Source organism: Chrysemys picta, chromosome 6 (assembly GCF_011386835.1).
Source record: "Chrysemys picta bellii isolate R12L10 chromosome 6, ASM1138683v2, whole genome shotgun sequence".
Lineage (NCBI taxonomy): Eukaryota > Metazoa > Chordata > Testudines > Emydidae > Chrysemys > Chrysemys picta.
The window spans coordinates 55,387,373-55,409,954 of record NC_088796.1 but is presented as its reverse complement, the minus strand read 5'-3'; the positions used below and the strand labels follow the sequence as shown (position 1 = coordinate 55,409,954).

Sequence of the window (22,582 nt, the reverse complement as noted above, 5' to 3'; positions counted from 1 at the left end):
TCTAGGAATGTGATCCAAACATTTACGATATACCTACAGTAAGACGGGAAAAAAGAAGAAAGGAAATTGACATAAGGACAGACACAGGGAGCTGAAAGGAGAGCAATGGAAAGGACCTGCAAGAAGAAGATAAGAGACAGTAGGCAGGAGCAGAGAGGGAAAAGAAGTTGGAAGGAGGCAAAAGACAAGAAGAAATATTTCTTGTTTTCTTTTAACTTTTACTAGTGGAATGTATTAGGTAAAATAAGTGACAGAAAGACCTTACATATTTCCTGAAACAGACACACGGAACACACTGTATAATCTTGTATAAAGATTTTATTCACCTAAGTTTGGGTTAGCCACATTACATGTGAGTGACAAAGCCATGAGTGATTTATGTAGGTCACTGCGTACGAGTGCCACTGAAATCTTTACACTGCACCACACCATCTGGTATTTTGTATATACAATCTACTATTACAAAACCTATTTTAGGAATGTTTTACAGATATTTTTACTACAAAAATAGTCCCAATTAACATTTTTATATCTACAAAGCCAAGTTTCTTAGATGACTATCATTCCAACTGTAGCAGTCTCAGAAACAGCCAGGAAAACTTCTAAACATAATGTAAGATACCTTTTCTGGATCCAAAAGTTTGATGACTAGAAAGTCTTACCTTAGGCTTTTCCAGGGCTCGAAGCATGTGCCAACTCCCATTGGGAATGCATGTTTTCCAATGATATACAACTCCTGTTTGGTAGAAGCAGCCATGTGCTAAGATATCAGACATTACATTCATAATATTGTTCATAAAAGAAAATGTTACTGGCTCCCAGATGCATCCTCTTGGGAAGGTGTAAATCTGCAGGGGAAATCCATATCTGGGGGAAGGAGGAGGAAATGTATCTCTAGCAGATTGTTTTTTGTTTGTTTTGTTTGTAAATTATGTCTGTTTGGATTGTTAGAAAAGGTCCTAGAGGAGATAGATCAGTGGGCAGCATGAAGGTAAGATGAACAAAAGGGCATATTAAATTAATTTATCACATGGTTATTGTAGCATATAGGTATTTACTAGGTCAGGCACAGGCCTAAGTTAAGGCAGTAAAGCAATGAGCCTACAGGCCTGAGGCCTGTAAAATAATAGCTTAGCTAGACAGGGATAAGTAGTTAACCAGGAATAACCCTAGATCATAAGTTATCCCAAAATAGACTGTACTGACTAAACTGCTGACTGGTAACCACAGATGCTAGTTTACACCAGCTTTTGATATTTTTTTAAGTTAGGAACATAAGTAGATGTCTGCCCACAAGAATGCCATGGTAACCAATGGACTATATGCTAATGACCTTGAGGTAAATTGACTAGTAACCTATGGCAGAAGGGCATCCCAAAATTAGTAAGGTCAGGAAATACAAATAAGGAAAAGGGGATGAAGCCCCTATTGAATATGCATTAGGTATATCGGTATCAGTAGAACACATTATAAACGTCGTATCCCAGCCTTTGTGATTTGGAAGATGTAACTGTTGGAAGGACCAGGATGACGACCATTGGTGATGGTGATAAGGAAGAGGATGAGGAAGAGGAAGTGGAAGATAATGACTAACACTTCTGGTTATTCAGGGGATAGTGTGAATATATAAATGCTCAGACACTCATTCTGTGTTATCTCTATCTACCTTGCTGGGTTGTAACTTTGCTAACTGGATTAATAAAACAATCACAAATACAAAGCATTTTCCTAAGTGTGAGTGTTGCAACCATGCATATTAGGGTTCCAAAGAGAACAGTAATTTTAATAATACTGGGCTTGATCTTGGGATGAAAACCTACCGAACATCGAAGTGTTAATGGGGAATTCTTAAGTAATCAAAATAGTTAATACACAATTAATAGACAGGCAACATTATAGATAGATAGATAGATAAACACAGACACACATATACATGAACACTCTTTCTGAAGAACTTCTGAGAAATTCTGGAGTTTCCCCATAAAGAAAAAAAATTATGTACATATTTTGGAAATTGAGGAGACTGGGTTTATTCCTGTCTCTGTCACTGACTAGCTGTGATTTTATGGAGGTCACTCAGACGAGTAATGGGTTCTGTCACTGTCTGGCCTGCTACCTTTTGTGTCTTAATGCTATGCTGCTATGGCTCAGAGCCCTGACACCAGTAACCAGTAACCAGCCTACAAGCATAGAGACCTCACCAGGACTTCCATTAGCTTAGTTATTTCTTGAAGAGTGACCTCAACAACTCTTCCAGTCCTGAGTCTTTCCAAATTCATCTACCCTAAGTTCTTAACTGCCAGACACTCAGACTTTTCCCCTCTGGTTCATCCCTACAAAGGAGTGAAATCTGCCCCCTGCTATCAGTTATGAAGGTCTTTCCATGAATCATGTGCAGGAAACATATGTTAGAGATAGAAAAGACATGTCTTACAGTTCATCTCCTGAATAATGTAGGATTTTTTTCTCTTGAACATTTTCTACAGTTTTTTGTTTGAGGACCTGAAGTTTTTGTGTTAAGTGCCATAAAAGCTTTTAAAATGTAATACCAACTTCTATTTATTTTGCACCTTGCTTTTAAAAATGGAGTTAATTTTGCATTGTAGAATTTATAAATAAGAAAAATTATTTTCTTTTTAACATTTTCCAGGACAACAACAAAATGTGCTCCTAGCTGAAATTCTGGATGCCAGGGAATGATCTTCTCCCAAAGCTTCCAGTTATCTCAAATTGTAATAAAGTGAGTGTAATATAAAATTTTTCTGGTGTAAGATAACTTTTTGGTTCCTATAAGTTAAAAGGTGCTACAATATTTAAAAGAAGATTGGAAAATGATTTGTCTGAATTGTCATCTAATTGATTTTTGCATGTTAAAAAAGTAACAATATGATACTAAAGTGAGTCAAAAGCCCTATTATACAGTGTCCCACCACCCAAAACATCCCCAATGTAGATGTAATAGTGATATATTTTATACTGACAGAATGCCAGAGAAACCGTGTGTGTGTGTGTGTGTGTGTAAAAAAACCACACAAGATCAATAAAACATACCTCTGGTGCAGATGATGACAGTCTACAAGCAAACAACACACTGCACTACAGTGGCCAGAGGAGGGCATTTGGGCAAAGGACATAGGAGCAAACACTTTATCTTACAAATGTCTATATCATCTTCAATGTCCACCCAGCATAGAAAGGTCTTCTGTTTTTAGACTGTGGGAGTTCTAACAAAACATGATTTAAAAACTCCCTAAATAAGGTCTTCAAAACACACTTCTTTTTTTAATTCACTTTTGTTGCAATCTTTTTTTATCTAAGACATAGATGATAGATTCAATTTGTAAAAATATTTTCATATGAATTTTGTCTATCAGGTCCAAACAGTATTGGCTGAAATAGCTATTGAAGGATCTGTGATGGGGGAAGTAACCATATAGTCAGTCCAAATGCTGAAGGGTAGGCGTAAAGGAAGTACCTAGCCCTAGTCATATGGCTTTCAAAGAACGTAGATTTGCTTGCAACTGCCCTGGTTTCCTGAAGAGCCATTATTATCTTGTTTTGTGACAACGCGCATACATTTTGAATAAAGATTTTTTTCCCTTTTGGAAAAAATACCATGAAAGGTCATTAAAACTAAGTTCAGATGGCAGTCAAGTTGTGACAAAATCCATCAAGAGTTAAGCAGTTAAAACTTATGGTTGATACACAATTCTTGCCTCATTCTTATGAGCCTATATAGTATGAATATGATATTAAGTTCCAAAAATATGGTAATGTTATATAATGATATATGTATCTCTATCCATAGATATATTGGTCCAGATTCTCGTATACACTCTGGCCCTTTTACATCACTCCGTCAGTGTAAAAGAGCCCTAGAGTGTGAAGAAATAATTCTTACGCTATCAAAGTGATGTGTTAATGAGAATCTGGCACTTATATGTAGTATAGTGGTAGCTGTGTCAGTCCCAGGATATTAAAGAGACAAGGTGGGTGAGGTAATATCTTTTTTTGGACCAACTTATGTGGGTGAGCGAGACAAACTGTTGAGCCAAACACAGAGCTCTTCTTCAGGTCTGGGAAAGGTACTCCCAGCTTCACAGAAAAATGCAAGGTGGAACAGATTGTTTAGCATAAGTAGTTAGCACATATTGTAAGCGGCCATTCAATGTAGATCCCAGGGGAGCTAGGGGTACTAGGATGGCTCCCCAATATGCCAACCTCTTCATGGGCCACCTTGAAGAAGAATTTCGGGACAAATGCACCAAGAAACCAATGAGATGCCTGAGATGTGTCAATGACATTTTCATTCTCTGGACACATGGCTTAAACTCCCTCATAGATTTCAGGCACAACTTCAACAATCAGCACTTATGCATTAAGCTCTCTCTGGAACATTCCCATGCAAGCATCAACTTCCTCACCACCAAGTCAGCTTCAACAGTGGGGCCCTTCAGACAACTAGTATAAAAAACCCACAAATCACCACACCTACTTTCATAGATTTAGTAACCACCCCAAACACACCAAGAAATCTTTTATCTATAGCCAGGGCCGGCTCTAGGATTTTTGCCGCCCAAAGCAAAAACAATTTTGGCCGCCCCCCTCCCGCCCCCGTTTTTTAATTATCCCACCCCCGGCCCCGCCTCAGCTCCGCCCCTTCCCCAAATCCCCAGCTCTGCCTCCTCCCCCCAGGCTCTCAAGCCTAGGAGGGAGGGAGGGGGAGAAGTGGCACACAAAACGGCTGTTTCCCGCGCCGCGGCCGCTCGGGATCTCCCCCTCCCTCCCAGGTTTGAGAGCCTGGGAGGGAGGGAGAGACTCCGAGTGGCTGCGGCGCGGGTGCGGGCGCCGCTTCTTCCCCTCCCTCCCAGGCTTGAGAGCCTGGGAGGGAGGGGGAGCAGCGGCACGCGAAACGGCTGTTTCGTGCGCCGCGGCCGCTCGGAATCTCCCCCTTCCTCCGAGGTTTGAGAGCCTGGGAGGGAGGGTGAGTAGCGGCGCGCGAATCAGCTGTTTCGCGCGCCGTGGCGAGCTAGGGCGGCCGGGGCACATTTTTAGGGGTGGCATTCTGGCGCTGGCCATGCCGCCCCTAAAAATGTGCCGCCCCAAGCACCAGCTTGTTTTGCTGGTGCCTAGAGCCGGCCCTGTCTATAGCCAAGCCCTCACATACCACATAGTATGTTCTGAGGAGAAAGCCTGGTATATACACTTTAACACATTTAAAACCGCCTTTACCAAACAAGGAAACTCCAAGTTGACATGGCGCTGTCTACACCAGAGCTTAAGTCAATATAGCTACATCGTTCAAGAGTGTGGAAAATCCACACCCCTGGGCAACGTAGTTACACCAACATAAGTTACTAATGTAGATCAAGCCTTAGCTGAATAAGAGTTGGGACAGATTGTTAAGCAGAAGGGGTAATGCATGTTGGAGGTGGTCACTTGAAATGAAGTGGGCAATTGTGGGTTAGATTGTTATGCATAAAGGGTTTGAAGTGGACAGTTAAGGGTAACAGGCAGCCTGGTGTATTACAAATTGTTGAAATTGTTATAACGACCATAAAACTAGTGTCCCTGTCCATGGTTTTTGGTGTCTAGTAGAGTTCGGAATTTAAATTCCCAGGCCTGCGTTTTGAAGGTGTTGTATAAAAACTGCAGTATTTATACAACACCTTCAAAACGGCAGGCACATTGCTGTAGATTTACCTTTTGTTTGTAACTAACAGCTCCTAATTCAACATCTAAGGGCAGGCTAGTCCAGGGGTTGTAAGGTGGGACTCCTCCGGCCTAGTGCCAGGGACACAGACCTCAGGCCCTCCCCAGCCAGAGTTCATTCCCTTTGTCCATCTTTTTGGACCCATGCACACAGCCCTCCTGTTTGCAGGCTGCTTCCAAATACCCTCCTTTTCACGGCTACCGCTGAGTCCCTCCCCAGCAACAGGCTGCTTCTAGGACTGGCATTCAGCCTTTCAGAGTATGTCTTCACTGCAGCTAGGAGTGAGCCTCTCAGACACACTCACACTAGTAGGGTTCAATGTACAGCACTAAAAAAAGAAGCAGCCTGGACATTGTGGCACTGGTGGAGGCTCAGACTAACTACCTGAGATTAGACCCAGAGGACTGGGTGGGTCCAAGCTAGGGTGCCTAGCCCGAACCTCTGCCAGTGCCACAACATCCACACTGCTATTTTAATGCACTAGCTGGGAGTCTTGCTCCTAGTTGCTGTGTAGACATGCCCTCAATCCCAGCTCTTCAGCTGACCTGCTTTCTCTCTGAAATCAGTTCCCAGACTGCTGTCTCTAGCAGTTCCTGCTTGTAAGCAGGGCCGGCTCTAGGCACCAGCAAAGCAAGCAGTTGCTTGGAGCGGCAAATTTGCAGGGGCGCAAGAATCCAGCCTGGGAGCTGAGAACCAACATGGGGCCCTGGGAGCTGTAGTTCCTTGGTTCGCTCCCTGCCTATAGAGCTGGCCCTGGAGCAGGGAAAGAACTGTATTTCCCAGCATTCCCTTGGCCGCAATTAACAGGAAAGGGAGGGGGAAGGAGTGTGGAACTGAAACCTCATGCTGCAGCTTGCTGTGAATGGTAGGAACAGAGGCAGCTCTAGGTTTTTTGCCACCCCCCACCCCAGCCCTGGGCACCCCCCCCCCGCACCCCTGTGTTGCCCCAGCCCTGGACTTTCCCCTGCCCACACCCCCTGCTGCCCCAGCTCTGTCCCCCACCTGCACCTCCTGCCGCCTCAGCCCTGGGCTCTCCCCCAAAGAAAGAATTGGGTGGACTAAATGGACAGTGCACCTCTCTACCTGAAGCCTAGCAAGGGAGATCCCACTAGAATTTAAAATGAAAAGTAAGGGAGGGAAGGCTCTACTAGGACATGGGCAGCTTTAGATACAGTACCAGGCACATAGGAGGATTTATACTTCTGAGCCATGGAAGCAGAAATTGACTTTTCTTTTCCAGATTTAGCTAATATTCAGAAAGGGAACCTAGCACCTGCCTTCCAGATTTGAACACCCTCAAAATTCAGGAGTGCTCAAGCTCAATTTGGGCAGCTGTTACTTCATTTCTCCCAAATCAAATATACTGATCCACTGTAACTTGCTGTAGAAAAAGTAGAATAAATTGAGTAAGAAATGCTTCCCAGTGATTATTAGGATTGGAATTGCTATTTTCAACAGCCATTGTTTTTTTGTTTTTGTTTTTAAGTTTTAGTTTTATTTGTTTAAAAGGAAGACAGTGATATTGCATTGGCAAATTCCCCATAGAAACAAAGAATGGAACAAAAGAATAATAAAGGCACCTCAACTTTAGGACAGTCTTATAATATGCATCCAGATATCCTTCAATCACACAAGCTGAAAATTGTTCCACTTTACTGCAGTTCTGTAACCATATGGGAACCAATCCTGTCTGTGTTCTGTGCACATCCAAAATTCCTGCTGAATGACCCACCCTGGGAGCGAGTTACCAGTGACCCAGGGCTGGGGCGGCCGGAGGGTGCAGTTGGGGGGGGGGGGGGAGAGAGAGAGTGCCCAGGGCTGGGGGGTGGCGGGGGCAGCCAAAAAATTTTTTGCTTGGGGCAGCAAAAAACCTAGAGCCAGCCCTGCTTTTAAGCAGCCTTCAACTCTATCCTGAGAGCTGGTTTACACTGGGAGCTTACATCAGCATAGCTACTGTATCTCAGGGCTGTGAAGAATCCACACCTCTGAGCGGTGTGGTTAAGCTGAGCTTACCTCTGGTGTAGACAGCGCTAGGTCAACAGAAGAATTCTTCCATTAACCTAGCTACCACCTCTCAAGGAGGTGGATTACCTTCGCAGATGGGAGAACCCTTTCTGTTAATGTAGGTAGTGTCTACTGAAGCACTACTGTGGCGCAGCTGCAGCTGTATCTTGAGCCTGGTCCATTTTGATCTTGGGTGGTACTTCCCTTTCCTTTACTCTGGAGGTTATGGAGTTCTCTGCTGACTAGCAGTTGCTCTAGGGGGTTACTACTTCACCCAGTAATGAGCCAGAAATTCATCACAATCCTATTGTTGTTTGGAGTCATCATAGTCTTTTGTCTCTTCATTTATCACTTTTCAAAACAGTTTTCTAACAAACTTCCTTGGCTGTTAGATAACTACTTAGAGGCACAATTCTTGATTATAGAAGATAGGCCCCAGAGCTGACCTTGTGATTTCCAGTGTAAATGCCTACCTATGTGTGTGGCAATACCTATTCTCAATTATATTAAATTATGACAGGGGACCGTATTCTGAGCTGATAATTTCCTAAGACGGGTGGCTTGTGTTGTAACCATTTTACTTAAGCAGAGTGTCTTTGCATACCAGTTTGGTATTGTAATATGTGCCTGATTCTGATCTTTCACCATTTTATTCACCTGTGTAATTCAGTTGACTTCGGTAGAGTTCATCCTGATTTATGGTAGTGTGAGATCAGAATCCAGCCCAGAGTGTGAAGATTCAGTGCTAGATGAATACCAACATTTTCATATAAAGATATTCTGGATTTCTTATACCATAAGAGGAAAAGTTCCTGAACTCCGTGTGTGTGTGTGTGTGTTAGCATATACTCTCCATATACAAACTCCAATCCTAGCTCAAACAAAGCTATTTGATAAACTATATTACTCTATTGAAAACACGTAGCCAAAAGTTGCATTTTATCTCAAGGAGAAAGAAAGAGAGAATAAATTATTTCCTTTAGAAGATCACAACATGATGTAGAAAACAAGAAAATAAACTTAAACGGTGTTGTAATCCCCAAAGAAAAACCTGCAGTAATACTGTGCTCACAGCAGATACTTCACAAATATGTAAATCATTTTATCTATAAATAACTCAAGATTACAAGAAACTCTTCTCAACCTGATTTCAATAGGTTTATTTTAACTTAAATAAACAGGGCTATTGGAAAACAGAATTATGGCAGGGTAGGGGTCCACCTCCATAAAAACTCTTAGCTGTTTTGATTTGAAAGGATTCTTTTGGAAAGGAGAAGAAGGGCAAAGAGAAAGAAAAGAAGACTGCTGCTTTGTCTGGGAGTGGAGAAACAAAAATGGAGAGAGTGGCTGTGCATCATGTGTAGTCTTGTAACTTCAGCATTGTCATATTTAAGCATTACTGTACGAAAAGGGTGCATATTATACACACTCCTCAACTCAACCTAGATTGATTCTCTGGAAGACTTCTGAGCATTTTATTAAAACAATGTTTGATAATATAGTTTATCTTTCTAGGCATTTATACTACACTCATTGCCATGATATCTGAGCACTTGGTATCCCTGTTATATTTTCCCAGTTATAGCCTCAACTGGATACCTGATTATATAGCAATGGAGACCATTACTTGTAAACTGCTGTACTTTCTGTAGCTAATCAGTTGACATGTGTGGAGGTGTAAAGCCCGTTGCATTCAGTAACAGCCTGCACAGCTACCTCTGCACCCCTCACCGGAGAAAATGCTCCACAAGAGCAAGTGAGGTGGCAAGTGGGCAGGCCTAAATGGAGAGTGTACATATCCTCGCTCCCCATCCCCTAAAATGTGTTTGTGCAGTAAGTGATCTGACTGTATGGCATTCACTTCTCATCTGGACCATCACAGATGGACTATCACATACTTGCTTTAGGGCCAGCATTATACTACGCCCCAAAAGAAGGCTCTATTACACACAAGTTATTCAATGGAAGGAAATTACTGTTTCCAGATTACCAGAGTTGCTGCCTACAGTGCATTGCACACAGGAAAAGCTTGCCAATGACAGCAGCATAATGCAATTTACACTCTATTGGGAACCATAACAGCTGGTTGTACTTAGATTCATAGATTCATAGGCTTTAAGGTCAGAAGGGACCATTATGATCATCTAGTCTGACCTCCTGCACAATGCAGGCCACAGAATCTCACCCACCCACTCCTGTAACAAACCCCTAACCTATGTCTGAGTTATTGAAGTCCTCAAATCATGGTTTAAAGACCTCAAGGTGCAGAGAATCGTCCAGCAAGTGAGCCGTGCCCCACGCTGCAGAGGAAGGCGAAAAACCTCCAGGCCCTCTGCCAATCTGCCCTGGAGGAAAATTCCTTCCCGACCCCAAATTTGCCAATCAGTTAAACCCTAAGCATGTGGGCAAGACTCACCAGCCAGCACCCAGGAAGGAATTCTCTGTAGTAACTCATATCCCACCCCATCTAACATCCCATCATAGACCATTGGGCCTATTTACCTGCTAATAATCAAAGATCAATTAATTGCCAAAATTAGTCTATCCCATCCCCTCCATAAACTTATCAAGCTTAGTCTTGAAGCCAGCTATGTCTTTTGCCCCCACTACTCCCCTTGGAAGGCTGTTCCAGAACTTCACTCCTCTAATGGTTAGGAACCTTCGTCTAATTTCAAGTCTAAACTTCCTAATGTCCAGTTTATATCCATTTGTTCTTGTGTCCACATTGGTACTAAGCTTAAATAATTCCTCTCCTTCCCTGATATTTATCCCTCTGATATATTTATAAAGAGCAATCATATCTCCCCTCAGACTTATTTTGGTTAGGCTAAACAAGCCAAGCTCTTTGAATCTCCTTTCATAAGATAGGTTTTCCATTCCTCGGATCATCCTAGTAGCCCTTCTCTGTACCTGTTCCAGTTTGAATTAATCCTTCTTAAACATGGGAGACCAGAACTGCACACAATATTCCAGATGAGGGCTCACCAGTGCCTTGTGTAACGGTACTAACACCTCCTTATCTCTACTGGAAATACCTCGCCTAATGCATTCCAAAACTGCATTAGCTTTTTTTAACAACCATATCACATTGGCGGCTCATAGTCATCCTGTGATCAACCAGTACTTCAAGGTCCTTCTCCTCCTCTGTTACTTCCAACTGATGTGTCCCCAATTTATAACCAAAATTCTTGTTATTAATCCCTAAATGCATGACCTTGCACTTTTCACTATTAAATTTCATCCTATTACTATTACTCCAGTTTACAAGGTCATCCAGATCTTCCTGTATGATATCCCGGTCCTTCTCTGTATTAGCAATACCTCCCAGCTTTGTGTCATCCGCAAACTTTATTAGCACATTCCCACTTTTTGTGCCAAGGTCAGTAATAAAAAGATTAAATAAGATTGGTCCCAAAACCTGAGGAACTCCACTAGTAACCTCCTTCCAGCTTGACAGTTCACCTTTCAGTATGACCCGTTGTAGTCTCCCCTTTAACCAGTTCCTTATCCACCTTTCAGTTTTCATATTGATCCCCATCTTTTCCAATTTAGCTAATAATTCCCCATATGGAACCGTATCAAATGCCTTACTGAAATTGAGGTAAATTAGATCCACTGTGTTTCCTTTGTCTAAAAAATCTGTTACCTTCTCAAAGAAGGAGATCAGGTTGGTTTGGCACGATCTACCTTTTGTAAAACCATGTTGTATTTTGTCCCAATTACCATTGACCTCAATGTCCTTAACTACTTTCTCCTTCAAATTTTTTTCCAAGACCTTGCATACTACAGATGTCAAACTAACAGGCCTATAGTTACTCGGATCACTTTTTTTCCCTTTCTTAAAAATAGGAACTATGTTAGCAATCCTCCAGTCATATGGTACAACCCCCGAGTTTACTGATTCATTAAAAATTCTTGCTTATGCGCTTGCAATTTCATGTGCCAATTCCTTTAATATTCTTGGATGACGATTATCTGGGCCCCCCAACTTAGTCCCATGAAGCTGTTTGAGTTTGGCTTCTACCTCGGATGTGGTAATATCTACCTCCATATCCTCATTCAAATTTGTCATCCTACCATTATCCCTAAGCTCCTCATTAGCCTCATTAAAGACTGAGGCAAAGTATTTGTTTAGATATTGGGCCATGCCTAGATTATCCTTAACCTCTACTCCATCCTCAGTGTTTAGCGGTCCCACTTCTTCTTTCTTTGTTTTCTTCTTATTTATATGGCTATAGAACCTTTTACTATTGGTTTTAATTCCCTTTGCAAGGTCCAACTCTACATGGCTTTTGGCCTTTCTTATTTTATCCCTAAATGTTCTGACCTCAATAAGGTAGCTTTCCTTGCTAATCCCTCCCATCTTCCACTCCTTGTAGACTTTCTGTTTTTTCTTAATCGCCTCTCTGAGATGCTTGCTCATCCAGCTTGGTCTACAACTCCTGCCTATGAATTTTTTTCCCCTTTCTTGGGATGCAGGCTTCTGATAATTTCTGCAACTTTGACTTGAAGTAATTCTAGGCCTCCTCTGCCTTTAGATCCACTTCAACAAATTGATACCATACATGTAATGGGATCTGATAGCAATTTACAGCTGAATTCACATATAAAATGGGCAATTGAGGGGACAACTGAATCTACTAGTTTGCCCACATTTCCTGTCAATGCAGTTCTGAAAAATCATTGTCTTGTGCCTCTGGCCGTGCACCATATATCATTGTAGCTGGCAATGGTTTACACCAGGGGCAGTTGCTAACCTGTGAATCTTTACTCTCCCACAGATGATTGAGTGTCTATTCCTCATATGCTACAGGAGTTGGTCACTATCCATCAGCAGCGGACTCTTCCACTGATGCTCCCACGGCCCTCACCATGTGTGAAACAGCTGTATAGGTGACCAGGACTTTCCAATGAATTATGGAATCTGATTTACCCTGATATTCTGAATGGTGTGAGCACTGTGGAGCAGCTTTTTTCCAGAATTTCCTCTAAACCTATTTGGCCCTGTGTCAGTAATACTCAGCACCTCCTCACACCAGTGCCCACAGTGAAGTTATCAGTCATTGGGGACCATACCACTTTTGTACTTCGATTTTGATTTCAGGCATCAAGTCTTATAATCACAATCATAATTCTACAACCATTTAACTCACATGACATGCCAGAGTATACAGTAAATCACTGAGTACGTTTGTGTATCTTTCCCTATTCACTGAATCAGGAAACAAACATTCTTCCTCCCCCCTGCGCAAAAATGGATCAGATCCTAATTGTCCAGAGCAGGAGATTTTGTGATAGACCCTGAGGGAGCAGGAAGGGATGAAGCATCATGATTTTGAAATCTCGAGTCCTGTATTTATTCACAGGTGAAGTATAGTGCATACAGCCAAAATGCAAGTTTTTTTATACCGAGGAGTTTCTTTTTCTTCTGCAACCTACAAGAGACATCTTCTTTAGACTGAAAAAAGTAAATACCTAAAAGTACAGTTGATGGTTTATTATGCTTTAATGCAGCAAGTAGAACTATTGTTAGATTAAGTGTGGAATTGGGTGAAGGTGGCCATAAACTGATGCTCACTAAAATATGCTTTGTGGCTCACTAGGAACTAATCTGAGTCCACTGGGTTCATTTCAGTTAAGTTCTTATTTTAAACTAATGGTGCTCAACATTGGCACCTAAGCTGTACTCCTGATTTTATCCAGTTGGAACACTGAGGCATGCAAGAAGCAGTAATATTTTCTGCACAGATATCTACTTGTATAGCATGGCGCTGCCCTAGTCCTGCTTCCATATTGTCTGACATGGCCCCCAAAACCCTGTGAAGCCCTGGTCACAGTGTGTATCATGGAGGGCTTTTGCAAACACAGAGAAAGGGAGAAACATATTGCAGAGTAACCACTCCTCAATTCTATGAATTAGGCCTTCTGTTGGCATGGATTGCGGCTCTATAGCTTGCCTTGGTGCCAGGCAGTGCAAGGGGGAACACAGGTGAAACAAAAATACTGAAGTCAAAGGCATGTCTAGAAGTTTTGTACCCAAGAATCAGATGTTCTCTTGGCAGGCATGCTGAAGAACCTCACTAACTACTACAATACGTGACTCACGTTCTACTTCAGAAATTGCAGTGCCATACCTGTAATGCATTTGTAAAGTCCAAAAGGATGTGGTCTAATAAAAGGTGCAAGGAGCCAGAGCAAAGCCCAAATGCTATGGTCGCTATCCTTGATAAACAACGATAGAAAACAGATACTAAGTTAATACGGCTATTAACTTGCTATAAGCAAATCATGGCACATCAATACCAAAGTAAATAGTTTCAGGGAGTACCTAAAAATACAGGGCTATTTGCAAATGGTGAAGGTATGGGGTTGGGAAGTTCACTGCACATTTCCATATGCTGGGGCCCGCTACTACAGATTTTTCCAGACTGTGTGCAGTAGAGTCTCATAACTTGCTCATACTATCTAGGAGGTTTTAAAAAAGAATCTCTTCATTGGATGTTTCTAGCCATGATGCCTTCAGATTATTATAAATGTTTCCCCCTCATGATTAAGTACATATTAAATTATACGGTTCAGTTTTGTAGTCACTTCCCCTCAGATATTACCCCTATAGGCTATCTGCACCTTTTTTTCCTAAACAAACTTCAAACAAGTGGCCCCCAGTGCTCACGGTTATTAGAACATGCCTAATTCCAGATCTATATTAGGTTTAGTAAGTGAAAAACTGAGCAGTCTGTGCTGTTAATTACAGTGTAAACATTTAATAAATATTCCTGCTTTTTATCCTTTTGCCCTTTTCAAAAATGAAAGGTTGTAATTTACATGTAAGATAGTTCCTAATTGCCTCTTCACAAAACCTGCTTGTTTTATTTATTTCCTATCTTCTTTTGGGAAGAGGTGGAGTATATGAAAAAAGAGCAACATTTGTACCCTAATCTACATTTCTCTAATAAGAAAGACATACACCAGAAACACAGCCACTACATAGGGTTCTTATTCATCAGCCTTATGACCTCAACTGATAATTTTACCAAACTGCATTTTAATTATAAGACATGTGTGTGTGTGTGTATTATATATTAGTACAATAAGTGTGCATGTATTTTATACTATTTATTAGTATTAGTGCTCTTTTGCATATACACTTACACTAATAAATAGTATAATTGTGTATACATATAAAATACTATTATTTATTTGTATAATTGTATGTGTGTGCGTGCGCGTTATATACACAAAGCATTTGATTATTATCCTGATGCTGATAAGAGGTTTTTATAGCAAAGTAGGGTTGCAGGAATAGTTATGTTTGGGATCCATATGCAGGTTCAAGTCATACATTCAGAGAGGACAATAAAGCAGGGAAAAAACAGCTGATACACAAAAGGGACCGTCTAGACAGTGCCCCATCAGTCTGGCTAAATTTGGTGCTGGCATTCCCAATGGGATTGTAATATAATTGTTCTGGTGTCTGCGTTCATTCCCCCTGTCAAACACCATCCCAAATATACATCCTTTATTTTCAAATACAACAGGCCCAAATTGTACCACTATATGGAAGCAGCTTTGAAACATCCAAAACAAAATATAGCCTGATGTGCAGCAAAACAGTTCTTTATTTTCTGGGAGGAAACTCACATTATTCCTTAATCCCAAATAAACTTGATTTCCAACTCAGTTTATAACTATTTTGATTAAGACTCTGGAAATAATTTGAAATAAAAATTAAAAAAATTCTTAATACAATGTACCTTTGCATGCTATAGAGCAAAGACATTCTTTCTCCTCCTTTATGTTTATTAACCTCTCAAAGAAAATTCAACAGAAACTCAGAGATGTGAAAGTGTAATGATGGCTATGGATCATAAATTCTAATGAAGGAAAAAAGCTAATGAAAAAAGAAAAGTGATAATAAGCAAAAGCATGGAAAAAATGTAAATGATGTCATTTCACCATCTCATAGTTAAAAGAAACAAGAGGTTCCCTCCTCCGTGAATTTCTATAAAAAGACGCAATCTTATTTATTTCATTTTAAAATCTTCAATATACATTTTTTGGAAAGTAAAAGTTATGTCTATTTATTGGAAACATTTATGCACATATTCTGCCAAAACTGGAAATTAGTGGTAGACAGTAGTATTACAGCAAGGGAACTGTAGACTTTAAATAAGGAAATTCAAAATTAAGGAGAACATTGTATTATTACTATACACGCCAGATGCAAAAGCATTTAAAATCTAAAAAGCAAAGAAAAACAAAAGCTTTATTTCTTGGAAAGTAAAATACTGAAAATGTTTTTGAGATTTCAACATGTTATATTCACAGCTATGTTTTCTTTGTTCTTTTCTCAAAGCTGCCTTTATTTGTTAGATATTAATGTGACTGGGGTATGATTTTAGGGGTTTAAAATAAAGATTAGACTGTGTACAAGAAGTATGTGATGTTAAAAACATAAAGATGTCCACTGATATTGCATATCTAAGGCCTGAACATGCTGCAGTTGAAGTCAATTCTAAATTTCCAGTTGATGTCAATAGACCCTGTGTCCCCATGATCATTTGACTAATGTAAGCAAATAATCTACACTGTCCCCCCATCTTTCAGCAGCTTTGATCAGTGTAGCCAGCAATCGGGTGAGTGTCAGAAAACCAGAGGATGGGGATCCAAAATCAATGCCTCTAACATTGTGTAAAGTTTGAACCGGGGAAACTTTGGGCTCAGCAACCTTTGTCAACACAATGAGTCAAAAACACAGATGAAAACTAAAATAACCAGATTTGGGGTGTGAGAAAGAGAGGGGGATTTGCCCCAGGGTTAACCAGGAATGCACTGCAAGCAATATACTGATCCCCAACTCAGGCAATACCAAGGAAGAACAAAAAATATGCATAAAGAACCACACAGACTAAAAGAAGATATCTGAAAGGACAAAAATCAAGTGTAGATTTTAATTTTGAAATCACTTGCCCAGTTGGAAGCCATGGATTAGCCTGTTTAAATTTGAGGGGAGGAGGTGGGGAAAATGCAAATAGCGATTTCAGTATTTCTTCCCCTTTGAAACAGCTCTTCTAATTTAGCTTGATGTGAAATAGAAGCATGATTTGCAATAAGAGTCCCGTGTTAATGTGTCTGTGCGCAGAGAGATCTGTAGCTGGGTTTACTCCTTCGGAGCTGCAGTGGTGAAAACTGAAGGAAAGGCATTTCTTGTCTCCTTTGAGATCAATAAGTATTGCAAAATCTGAATTTCATACATGTTTTTCATACCATTGAATAAAGTCCTACAAGGCCTCCTAGGTTTTAATTTTAATTGTCTTAAAATAAATGTATGTGTGATAAGTCTCTTTTCAGCAAACAAATATATATATATATATTTATATATATATAAAAATAAGAGTGTCAAATGGCAAGGTGGCTATACGACTTGCTGTGTGTGATGGATCTTCGTTGTGTGGGGAAGAGGGGAGGTGTGGCGTATGTGAACTTGTGGCGGTGTAATTGCTTCAGTTATGGCTGGACCCGAGTTTTTTGTTGTGTCTGTTTGGGAGGGAGGGCTGGGGAGGCGGGGGTAAACAGTCGGGAATTTCAGGTTCAGGTTGGAGTCCAGGGAAAGGGATTGCTGCTGCTTGTGAATTTCCCTTCTGATCTCCACCGTGGTGGCTACGTTGCAGTTCAAGGGGGACTCGAAGGGAGTGGGGGTGGGTTCTCTCTGCAGCTGCCCCTCTCACACTTGAATGAAAGAGAACTTTTTTCGGGAGGGGGGAAATCTGTGAATACCTTGCCCAATAAGAGATGGGGCATATTGAAAACTATATTAAATTACCCTGATTAACAATTTAGCCACGAACAGGGGAGCTTTGGGAGATCTCTATAGGCAGGGCTGGGGGCTATTCATGCCAGTAGCTAAGAGGTCGAAAGGTTTCTGAAGTTCACAGGCTCAGAGCCTTTGTTATGCTAACAGACAATCTCAAATCAGCTGCCTAGTGGAGTGTGAAATATAAATGATTCCTTGAGAACTTCCAATAAGTTGTCACTCTTGCTCTCCAAATACCAGGACAGGCTGCTAATTTCTAGCAGGCCCTTTTGCAGCATCGCGAGCCTAAATGAATGCCTTTGTAGTTCAAATAATCTTTTCATGGGAGCTGTCCTATCATAATAGCCCAAATGCATCATGGTTTTGACTATTTAAATGAAAATCAGGACTTTTCCGTGCTTGACTTTTCCCGAGCTGCGCGGTGTTTTGGAAGGGTGGCAGCAACTCGCACACACAACAAGGTAGCACCCACTGCAGGGGGCCCAGGACATAAATAACTGACTATATACACTGGGAGTTACTGAGAAGCAACCCCTCACCCCTAGCCCGAACAAAGCCCAGGACAAGATTTACGTGTCTCAGCAGACTCTCTAGCTACTTTCCTCTCTCTTTTAGCCGGAAAAATGATTTAGGTCTGATTTAGGGGACTTTATGCCAAACGGCTTTTTACAGCTTTCGAAAGTTCAGCACGTTCAACTTACAAACAAACCTGTTTTGTTAGCTCTCTGCATTGCAACTGGGGCTCTTTGGTGGGGAAGGTGCATAACCTGAAAATAATTGTCTTTTTTTGTAAGTAGTGAGACAATCAGATAAGCGATCTGAACTTAGTTGAGACTATCTTGGTCGTGGAGTCGGAATATGAACAGATTCAGAGAAATATGCACATGCATCCTACAGAACGTTAATACTAATACCATTAAAAGGAAGAGAATGAGTTAATTATCCTTATACATACAAGGAAATTAATCCGTTGTAGGGTGTTCTGTTCCTATTCAAGAAAGAAAGGAGGAGAGCCTGCCACATGAATTAATACCATAGCTGATGAATAAAAAGCAAGCGCATAACGTACTGCAAAGTTTGACACGTTTACAAGAACACTGCACAACAATCTCTAGAACAGTAAATTTAGTGTTTGAAGACAAAAAGAGTTGAAGGATTTCTCTTTGTATATTTGTACTATGATAGAGGATGTAATAGAACACAGTAAGAGTAGTAATTAAAGAGTTCTGTCTAGACCTACACTTTCTCAGTTTTTGGTACTGATGAAATAGCGTGACTTTTTAGTGGCATAACAGAATAAGATGAAATATAGATGTGAAACGTATTTATTTTAATTCCACATTCACTAGAAATTAAACAAACCATTTCCCTATGGTTAAGTATCATTAGAGTATGGTCAATATCAAAGCAGAGGGACTATCTGATAAGTAAAAGTGTAAAAAGTCACTTTTGTCTATTACACTATTAATACACACTAGAAAGTGGTTACTTGGGGGAAGTATCATTGTTTCCCTCCTAATCCGCATTTATTTTTCCTCTTGGAAATAGATCTCTGCAATTACTGTCTGCAAAACCTTTCTAAAAATCCCCCCGAAATAGAAGGAACAAAAGTTTGGTTTATGTTCCCCGGAGGATGGAAAGTAGACTCTGTGTGTATGTTATTATTCTGAAAACTCCAAAGTCACGAATTATCTGTGTACTCAGAGTTATTAATAACACTTAGCGCTTCGACAGAGCTTTGCATTTACAAAGGGCTGAACAAACAAACACTAATTAGTGCTGCTATTTTGTTTTGCTTTTCAAGCCTAGTTTTTAGAAAGAAGAATTAAAAATTAATCTCCACTATATTTTTGCAGGTCTCCAAACAACCCACCGACACTTTTCATGCTACTTCTTACAGTTTATTTGTAAATTGCCAATAATCAATACGCTCTGTGGCTATTTATACTGAACCAAAGTGTCTGCGTGTTAAATGACTGTAACACTGACTACATTTTTTTCCATTGATGAATATCTCCACCTGTTATTTCTCACATATTTACTGGTATAACTTTGAGCTAGTATTTCTGGTTTTCGTCTTTAACAAAAACGTATCAGTGAATGCAGAATTTTTGTTTATGAAGGCAGAAGGTAACACTTGATCATATCTTAATTTACATAGGAACCAGTATTTTTTTAGAATATTTTTCTTTTTGCACTTGATATATTTAACCTATGTCCAAAATTAAAAATATAATAGTTGAAATATAAAGTTGGAATTGGGAGTAAGTATACTTTTTACTAAAATATGATCTCAATACAGTCTACACTGACAGCACTCATGCTGATCAGTGCCAACGCAGGACGTATTAACAATTAAAACAATAACTAATTAATCCAGCAATAGGTATCATAAAATCAGAAACCCCAAAGTTAATTTGGAAATGGGAGCATACTGCAGATTTCCTATTTCTTGAGTGGTATATCTGCATATTAGTTTGCAGACAAATTAATCTTGTTCCTAAGAATAAAATTTTGCTTACATATTTGCTTTTTGTAAATCCGTTTCAACACAGATCCTCACAATGCAAAAATGATGTTTCATTCATATGTATGAGTAAATATTAAGGCAGACGTAGTTTTCTTGTAACCACTAGACAGTGATTGCTTGAAGTGCCAAAGGGGAAGGCAACTTTTCCTCTAGCATAAGGAATGATGTAGATATATTTTATATATCATGTATTATCTTCGAGACTAATTAAGGTGAAAGGCAATATCACAGGCAAAGAAAGGCTGACTGGAAAAGAATTAAGGATAAAAAGTACAAGATGACACCCACAAGATGGCTGCCTTTTCATCCTTTCCCTATGATTATAGTCCAATTTCTACAGGAAAATCAATCTAAACTATTCTTTAGCAATACATTATTCTTTTGCAAATCAGATAGAGGAACTAGAACTGTTCTCCTTCCGCCCCCTCCCCTCCCAAAACCCCTGCAAGTAATGATAATAAAAAGTATTAAATACATTTAGGTATATATAAATACAAGTGCACATTACATATGTATATGACAGTAGCAATGCCTACTGTATCTATCAGTCATCATATCGATATATACGAGTCTATACGTGTGTACGTGTGACACACACAGTTCAACAGAAAAACACGCCAAGAAAAAGAGATCCTGGCTTTATTATGCAGTACACAAGGAAAGACGTGGGCAACATTACACCATTCTTTTCTTTTAAAAGCTTATAAAATAGAGTGTTAAAATAATATATCTGAGAATTTAAAAATATATCGAATGGCTCTTTCATTAAGTTGCTGAGATTTGGGTTTCCAGACATGATTAACTCATCTCACCTTGACCAAACCTACAATTATTTTAAATTCTCTATAAAAAAATCTCTGATATTCAGAATTCAGTTTGTAGGTAGGATCTAAATTTAAGATTAATAAAAACAAAACAAAATGGCCACATGACAATATCATTAGATTCAGCCCAGCGAACTAAGATAAAAATAAGACTGAATATAAACTGTAAATAGTTGGGTTTTAGACCATTCAGCAAAACTGTTAGGTTACAAGGTTTCTATGTGGGCTGAAACTACAGACTAAGAACAAAGCAAATGGTTCAGTTTCAATAGGAAATATAATAAAACCCCCTTTATCTAAAAGCCATCAGGGACAAGCACTCAATACAAGCTAACAAGCAGGAACTGATAAGATAACATTTATATGAGGTCAGAAGTCAAATGCCAGTCAAAGGCTTTTAACCTCTTGGGTCATAAACAGGAATAGTTAAAACACATAGATAGTTATTTATTGGATTTTAAGCGTACCTGATCATTATTAGTGGACAACACGATGATTAAACTAATTGGGATTTATAGAAGAACTTTGTAATCGTTAACATAAAAAGGAAAGCCCCTCGTCTATAATTCTTTTTTTTTAATTCCCCTTTGTCTCTCATAAATCTACAGACCAAAGCAAACAGATGACCAAAAGGATGAACATTGTTTCAAAACAGAAGCACAGGCAATACATGAAATGATCTATGCAATCTAAGACTTGTCTAAAAATTCAATGGAGTAAATATTTACAGTCAACAGACATAAGAGAACAATAAACAGCCTCTCTATTGTGGTGTTAATGCCACTCCCCCCCCTTCACTAAAAGAAGACATATAATTGAAATATAAAAATGGGGTTTCCTTCAGAATAACATCTTTTTAGCAAAAATTTTAAATATTTTCACAGTTATTTATTTTATTACATATAAAATTCAGGTAGATTTAAAATTGCTTATTTATACTTTTTCTTCTACTCTGGGGAGAGAATAGTCATTCTTTAGGGTCCTAGTAATTTTTTTTTCCTATTGCAGGCTCACTTCTACAAAATCTATGATTGACATATATTTATGTTTAAACTTGCATTTTGAAGGTAAATTTTTTTTTAAAATTAGCAATGAAATATAAAATCTATCTATATATCTAGAGAAAGAAACAGGATCTGTCCTGAGGCCTTTCTAGGCCCACTGTTTCTTTAAACAGAGTTCACAATACACTAGGCGAACATTGTGGATTTAAAATGCTTTTAAATATTTATCAGAAGTATTTTATCACCATATTCAAATGACACCTGGAGTGCACTCACCTTTATTGACAATCTCTGTTCTGAAAGTCCATTTGCTTCACCAAAGCCCCCCAAGCAGAACAACAAGGACTAACCGTTTTCATTCAGTTAATGTTTAGTAAAAAACCAAGCAACCTTAATCAGCATGCTGATTGCATCGTCAACTAACAAATAATTTACTACTCTGAGCATTGCATTCCATTAAAAGCTCATTAAATTTTCTGTTCTCCAATGGGAGCTTTAGCTTTTGAACTGCAAGCTTTTGCTCCGAATTATCACTTATTCAATTTTTGCAAAATGTTTTTTCAAAGCATAGGTAAGAATTTCAATACCTACCTACACTAAATTCCTGGGGAAACATACCTCGGGTTTTTCTTTATAATATACACTCAACAATCTTGTGGGGAAGAAAACCCTACTTTGTTAGACTCTAACACA

General features: G+C 39.6%; 1 long non-coding RNA gene across 1 annotated transcript in view; it reads right to left on the bottom strand.

Moving 5' to 3' along the window:
• Positions 1 to 22,322, bottom strand: part of LOC122174237 (uncharacterized) — an 81,607-nt gene extending 59,285 nt beyond the window's left edge. The window contains exon 1 of the long non-coding RNA XR_006175807.2: positions 22,166 to 22,322. This is a non-coding gene — a long non-coding RNA (uncharacterized LOC122174237). The remainder of the gene's footprint in view (positions 1 to 22,165) is intronic.
• Positions 22,323 to 22,582: the final 260 nt, after the last annotated feature.